The sequence below is a fragment of the Betta splendens genome, chromosome 8 (genome assembly GCF_900634795.4).
Source record: "Betta splendens chromosome 8, fBetSpl5.4, whole genome shotgun sequence".
Classification (NCBI taxonomy): Eukaryota; Metazoa; Chordata; class Actinopteri; order Anabantiformes; family Osphronemidae; genus Betta; species Betta splendens.
Window position 1 is genome coordinate 982,578 of NC_040888.2, and position 7,515 is coordinate 990,092.

Genomic DNA, 7,515 nt, shown 5'->3' on the forward strand with positions numbered 1-7,515 from the left:
AGGTGTGGAGTCACAGTGTTTCCCATGTTTAAGAGCTTTGCTCTGAATTTGTTACACCAACGCCAGATGTGAAACATGTCCAGTTATCAGAAGTGTTGGACCATGTGGTTACAGAACATCTGAAACCGGAAACAAGGTTCCGGTTCCATGTGGACCCATGTTCTCAGGCTTTGAATTTAAAAGCTTCCTCTAGTTACTATTTCACAGACAACCTGCAATATTTTGATGAAGAAAACCTTGTCACCTGTTTTACAATTACAGGTTTGAGACGTTTCCTTTCAGATAAAGCTAACTGAAAGCTGGTTTTGACCCTGCTTTTCCAGTAATACTATGTTCACCACTAAAGCTCTTCCAGATCAGAATCCCCTGATTCCTCTGACTCAGGTTTATTATTTCTTCTGCCTCATTGAACCCATTCAGGCCTTGTCAGTAGCACAAACAGCTGTAATTCAAACTTTTCATTAACAATTTAATTAGCACAGGCGTTAGACCATAATTAGGTCCAGGCTATGACAGGTGTTAACCATCAACAGGTACAGTTTCGAGCGAGAGGCTGCTGCTGCTGCTTAGGTGGATTAATTGTTTGGGAACAGGAGGAAACTCAGCTTCTCCATTCATAAGAAGCGAAAGCTCTAAAGTCCGTTCCCTGTCGCGTTCTGGGCCATGGCCACTCACGCTCTGCCTGCTTAAGGCATCCTGGCAGGTGCCACATGTCTACGTGGATGAATTAAAACCTGGGGCATAGCGTCGAGTCGGGGCTGAAAGTCTTTAATCTGCGTCTGTGTCCAGGTGAGCTCCTCTGCTTCTTCCTTGCCTCCTTGGCCCTCCTGGCTCCACTCACTGATTCTGCTGACCTTAAAGAGGTGCTTGATAAGAGGCCACATCACTAAGCACATGCACCAACACGTCCACGGCCTCAAACCCTGAGGGCCTTTCACGTCCCCTCCATCAAAAGCTGCGTTTTTCTGCCCCGGACACAAAGACTCTCGTCTTCCTAGAGAAGCCACTGGAGAGGCCTCCATCCACGCTGGCACAGCTTCTCCACTCGTCTCTCATTTCCATGTGCATGCAGGATTAGGCCACTTGGCTTTTAGATGCTCTGTGCTATATTTTCACCCCCTCCTGCTTTCTCAAGGTTAAATGATGGTGAAGACAATCAGGGCATAAACCAGCTCGTTTTAATGGATGTGAGTGGACGAGGGTCCTTCACGTCCTAATGAGCCGTCGGAGCTGACTTCTAGCTCAGCTTGACATTCCTGCTGGAATGTTGTTGTTTTTAAATGTGAAAGTGAAATGATTTACATTTCACACAGAGCAGCCGTTGACGGACGGATCGGTTGATTCACCTCGTTTAAGAGTCTGAGGCGTTAATAGGCCGTTTACGAGCCACCATCTTAAAACAGGTCCTCATGCATCTAAGTGATTTTTTACCATAAAGAAGGTTTGAAGAGGTGTGACGTGGCGTCTTCCCACCTTTTCTCTCCTTCTCATCACAAAACGTTAATAACTGGAGTCTTGGCTCCGACCGAAGTTCCTCACGGACTGAACAAAGTGCAGAGTGACTTCAGGGTCTGGGATCTTCAAATAAACGCTGCCTGGGTGTCGTGGGGACCAGGAAGTGGAATTAGCTGCTATATGAGCTGACCTTCATCTCGTTGTTGTCCCAACCTGCCTGGCTGGGCCCGGCCGGCCCGTAACCACGGCCTCCGGGCCCAACAATGTGGGCATTTCCCTCAAGGAAAGAACACAGGCCTCCGAGGTTTACTGAGCAAACAAGACGAGCGCTGCCAGCTCCGCTCGCTCCCACGTCGCACAAACACTCGCCTTCCCTTCGTGGAGCGCGGAGAAGGTACCGGACAGTTCTGGGTCGGGGCAGAAATACAGCGAAGCGCTGGCTTGCGCTGAGATTTAGTGTAGAACCCTGTTTGTGCAGGTGGTTGCATTTTAAACGCTCCACTAGTTAGAAGATCAGGACAGTGGGATTAATATTGGTTCTTTGACAGTACGTCAATGAAAATGCGACTAAATGACCCGGATCTGTTGGATCCACTTCAACGAGCCGCGTGTTTTACGGCGCCGGCTGCTTTAGCCATCAGCTAGCGAAGCGCTTAGACCTCACAGCACTGACGTCGGAGCGAAGGGCTCCTGTGTTGGCAGTAAATCACGTTGCTGTGAGCAATTCAGGGCCACGTGTCCTCACACGAAAGCGATGAAGTGAAATCTGCAAACCTCAGCAGAACAGAACCATCAGTTCAGACGCACGTGGACACGTAAAGGCTGCAGGTTTAAGGCTTTGGGCTGTGTTTTCATTGCTCCATGTCCATCGGGCTCTGGCTCATCCAGCTGCTGGAGCCAGAGGTTCTGACCCACCGCCGTGGTGATGAGGGGCTCCACCATCAGCCACGTTTTATTTTGATGCTGCTTCCTGTTTCCCTCATCTGTCTGTGTCTTTGTCCGTCCATCCGTCCGTTCGTCTGTCTATCTGTCCGTCCGTCTCTGTTTCTGTCTGTATGACTGTATGTCTGTCCACCCCTCCATCCGTTCGTCTGTCTGTCTATCTATCTGTCCTTCCGTCCGTCTCTGTGTCCATCCGTCCGTCTGTATGTCTGTCCTTCCGTCCGTCTCTGTCTGTCTGTCCTTCCGTCTCTGTCTGTATGTCTGTCCATCATATGTCTCTGTTTCGTCTCTGTCTGTCCATCCTTACGTCTTCGTATCCGTCTCTGTGTCTGTCCCTCTCTGTCTGTATGTCTGTCCATCCATCCGTCGGTCCGTCTGTCTTTCTGTCCTTCCGTCCGTCTCTGTCTGTATGTCTGTCCATCCATCCGTCGGTCTGTATGTCTTTCTGTCCTTCCATCCGTCTCTGTCTGTATGTCTGTCCATCCATCCGTCGGTCTGTATGTCTTTCTGTCCTTCCGTCAGTCTCTGTCTGTATGTCTGTCCATCATACGTCTCTGTCTTCATGTCTGTTCATCCTTACGTCTTTGTTTTCGTCTCTGTGTCTGTCTGTCTGTCTGTCCATCCATCGGTCCGTCTGTCTAGCTGTCCTTCCGTCCGTCTCTGTCTGTATGTCTGTTCATCCTTACGTCTCTGTTTCTGGCCCTGTGTCTGTATGTCTGTCCATCCTTACGTCTCTGTTTCCATCTCTGTGTCTGCCTGTCGTTCCGTCTCTGTCTGTCTGTCCTTCCTTCCGTCTCTGTCTGTCTGTCCTTCCGTCCGTCTCTGTCTGTCTGTCCTTCCGTCCGTCTCTGTCTGTATGTCTGTCCATCCGTCCGTCTCTGTCTGTATGTCTGTCCATCCATCCGTTGGTCCGTCTGTCTATCTGTCCTTCCATCCGTCTCTGTCTGTATGTCTGTCCATCATATGTCTCTGTTTTGTCTGTCTGTATGTCTGTCCGTCCTTACGTCTTTGTATCTGTCTGTCTATCTGTCCTTCCGTCCGTCTCTGTCTGTATGTCTGTCCATCATACGTCTCTGTCTTCATGTCTGTTCATCCTTACGTCTTTGTTTTCGTCTCTGTGTCTGTCTGTCTGTCCGTCCATCGATCGGTCCGTCTGTCTAGCTGTCCTTCCGTCCGTCTCTGTCTGTATGTCTGTCCATCCTTACGTCTCTGTTTCTGGCCCTGTGTCTGTATGTCTGTCCATCCTTACGTCTCTGTTTCCATCTCTGTGTCTGTCTGTCCTTCCGTCAGTCTCTGTCTGTCCTTCCTTCTGTCTGTCTGTCCTTCAATCCGTCTCTGTCTGTATGTCTGTCCATCCGTCAGTCTCTGTCCGTATGTCTGTCCATCCATCCGTTTGTCTGTCTGTCCAGCATCCAGAGGTGTTGGACAGCTGTCAGACATTAAGTTGGACTTGCCAGTCTGATTGGGTTAAAGTTCACTAATTGGACTCGCAGTGTTTAAACCAACAGATGAGCTCATGTGGACGATGGGGCTGAAGCAGATGCAGGGAGAGTCCCTCAGGTGAAGATGGTAACCATTACCCGGTCCTATCCCGGGGTCAGGACAAGCTCTGCGCCTCGGCCTGGGCCTGACTTTTACTGGGGCCGCCGATCACATGGAGACAGATGTGAGTATGAATCCCTTCATCACGTCCATGGAGACTCGACTGAGTAATAGAGAGCGTTGCTGTCAGAACCAACCGGGTGCGTGTGAAGTTCGACCCGTCCCGTTCTCTTCTCCCCAGGGAAGCTGCTGTGAAAAACTTGATCAACCGCATCTGGTTCTTAGAAGTGTCTGTGAACACATGGGCCCATTAGTTCCACCTCCGCCCCATGTGATCTCACAGGGGCCCGGCCCAGCCTCCCTGGAGGCCCGTAACCACCCAGGCACCAGAACAAATAGCTCGGCGCTTACGCACTCGACTTTATGGCAGGTGATTCCTGGCCCTGTTTCCACAGCAGGAACTTCAAAGTCCCGCACTCAGACCCTCGTGGCTGAAACGGAGCCGCATTCCTGGAGGGAGGACAGAACCTTCCCCGCGTCAAACAGGGAGGTGAAGCTGATTCTACAGGAAGTGTCCAAAATGCAACGGAAAAGAGGAAGCTTCAGTCTGACGCCACCTTGTTCCTAAGCTGTAGATCAGTGAATCTGTCTGTGGTAGCTGAGCTTTGACCTCCTTATTAATCATGTTTCATATCTGCCGCCGTGTGTGATTCGACTGACTGACGCTCTGCTTCCTGCTCCGTCAGAGAGAGAACGTCCGACTACGAGGCAGATCAGCTGTAACAGCACTACAAAGTTTGAGTTTGTCTGGTTCTGTGAGGGTTTGACTGGAAGGAGGAACCCGTCTCACGGGCCTGTTTGGACCCTCACATACAGCACAGTGAATGGAGCTCACTGTGGGCCTGGTGATGACGTGACCGAGGATCCGCTGCCAGACGCTGGGTGCAGGGAAGGTGCGTCTTCCAACGCTTGGCAGACGGAACGTGTTCCCTCCAATCTGCTTCTACTGCTGTTTCAGTGTTGGATCTCAGGGCCCGGTCCCCCTCAGGTGGCGTCTCCCCCTCCCAAGCTGCCAAAGCTAGTTTCACCAGATGAATGTGACAGTGGGTCCAGGCTCCAGTGCCTCAGGTTGAATGTGGGGCCCGGGCCCTCCCGGGTCCCTGGGTTCGACCCGGGAGGGAACCTGGGGGGGCCCGGCTGGAGCGTGCGGTCCCTGCAGCCGCTCTCACCCCACACGCTTTCTAAATATGTAGACAAGTGCACAGGAGAGCGGCAGCGTCCAGAGCAGGACGAGCTGGGCTCATAAATCCAGCCCGGACAGGCAGCCGGGCTGAGCCAGAACCTTCGGACACAGAGGGCCATGTGATTTATGGAGCCATGTAACCTCTGGAGTTTAAAAATAACAGGAGCCGCTCTCGCTGGGATGGAAGCTCTGATCCTGTGAAACCACTTTAAAGACGTTTCACCCACTCAGCAGCAGGTTCTGAGATGAAGAGGCTCTAAAAGCTTCACTTTAGCAGAATCAAACACAGTGACCGCCGATCGCTTCCTCCTCGCTCCTGCTCAGACGGAGCGGTAGCTCCAGGGACAGAACCTGTAGGTGGTCCCAGCTCAGGCCGGCTCCGGTCCACAGGTGTCAGGGACCAGGCTGCTCAGGGTTTGACATCAGACCTCGTCTATTTTCTGCAGATTCCTCCGCTAACAGACAGACAGACGCCTGTGTTGTTGTGTTTAAAGCTACTGAGGAACAACTGTCATCATCCCTTTCACCAGAACCTGGATCACGTGATCAGAACCTCTTTATTCTGCTGTTAAGAAAAGCAGCAACGCGCTGATCAACTTGTCTCTAAAACAAGCGATCGTCACTAATCGAGCTCTTTAATGTTCACGTCAGACTCAACACACACCGATGGACTCAGAGGAGGCTTCACAGGCAGCAACAAGCACAAGCTATGGCTTCACTTCTTTATAGACCTCCTGTAGATTCGTCAGACTCATAATGAGCCGAGGTCATTGTTCTGCTGAGACCTTCACGCTGCTCCTCTCTTTTTGAACTCTTCATCTTGGTCTGTGTTCATTTGAACTTCCTGGTTTGTTGTGCTCTGCCTCTCCTTCATCCTCTTCATGGTGATGATGTTCAGGACCTCAGGACCACAGACCGGCTCAGGGACCATCGGTGGATCCAGAGTCCGCTGGGCTCCATCCTCTGCCCAACGCTGCCCCCTGCAGGGCGCCGCTGGAGCCGGACACGTGGAAACAATGAGGACTCTTCAAGTGATGTGCATTAAAGGAGTCAGTGTCTTTGGCTCATGCCTCCTACTCACAAGTCGACAGGAAGCTCCACAGACGCGCTGAGGAGCCTTTCATGTTCGGCGTCATTCTCTGAGCAGAGATTCCTCCTCATGATGGAACTGAAGCCTCTTTGAGCGGAGGAGCCACAGGTCGTTGTTCTGACCGGCGTCTCCTCATCTGTCACCACAGCAGAGCCCGTGGAGGCGGGTCCACCCACCGAGGTGGGGGGTCCGCGGCCCGGTGGGACCCGGCGCCGACCTGCTTCTGTTGGCGCGTCGAGAGGCTCTGGTTCATGAGACATTGAGGCCGAGATCCCGGAGTCAGCGGCTGCAGCTGCCAGGTTTCACAGCACTTAATGAGAGAAGATCTGAGCTGTGTGTGACCGATCACAGCGCATCCGCAGTCTCAGCAAGCAGAGGAGCAGGTGGATCCATGGAGGAGGTCTGTCACGTTCAAAGCACCACAGTGAAATATTCTGAAGGGAAAAATGCGGAAGCAACATTTCTGTTAGTAATAATAGTAATAATAATGGTAATAAGGCACATTTCATCTGACGCTCCTGCTTCGTGGCAGCAGAGGGAGCTGCAGCACCGTCGACCCGCTTTCGCATTGGCTGTGACTCACTGGTTCCTCTGCATCGCTGTTGTTTTTAGCAGAGACAGAAAGTGATGAAGCACAGGGTCCGGACCCGGCTCGTCAGGCTGCTGCTGGATGAACTGGGGCGCAGCACAAATAGCTCCGTCTCTGGAGGTCCGGGGCCTCTGGGCCGACGGCGCCGGTTCTGGGTCCAGGTGCGTGTGTGGGAGGCCTCTGCCAACGGCTTTAAGATTAAAGGCCCCAACGAGGAAGGCGTCAGAGCCAGCTCAGATGGACCTGCTGGAGCCAGAACTCGCCCACTCAGCCCGTCTGGTGTCTTTCTGCTGAAACGCCACATCACAGGAACCAACCTGAGGAAACTGAGCAGAAGCACACGAACGACGCCGACAGCAGAGACACAAAACCCCCAGCACAAAATATCACCTAGTGCTGTGAGCTTTGCTTCTGCCAGGGCTTTTATTTTGACAGTCTAGCTTCCTGTGAAGCTTCTCTGTCTGCAGATCAGCTTCATGCAGCACATTTAGCGACTGATTCATGTTTTTTCTACCTTTTCTTATCTCTTGAGCTCATCCACACCCGTATTTACTTCATTACTGCTGGGACGTTCCGGCTCTGGCTACTTCCTGGACTACAGCCGTGCGTTTATAATCAATTCCCAACGTTACGTTCTGCTTTAGAAGCGCCTTT

At 52.1% G+C, this 7,515-nt stretch overlaps 1 long non-coding RNA gene across 1 annotated transcript; it reads right to left on the reverse strand.

Annotated features, from left to right (window-relative positions):
- Window positions 1-108: 108 nt before the first annotated feature.
- Window positions 109-7,249, reverse strand: LOC114860334 (uncharacterized). Its single transcript, XR_003786605.3, has 3 exons — window positions 6,856-7,249; window positions 6,264-6,706; window positions 109-6,175 (listed from the first exon to the last, which is right to left on the reverse strand). It is a non-coding gene; the product is annotated as an uncharacterized LOC114860334 (long non-coding RNA).
- Between the last annotated feature and the right edge of the window lie 266 nt (window positions 7,250-7,515).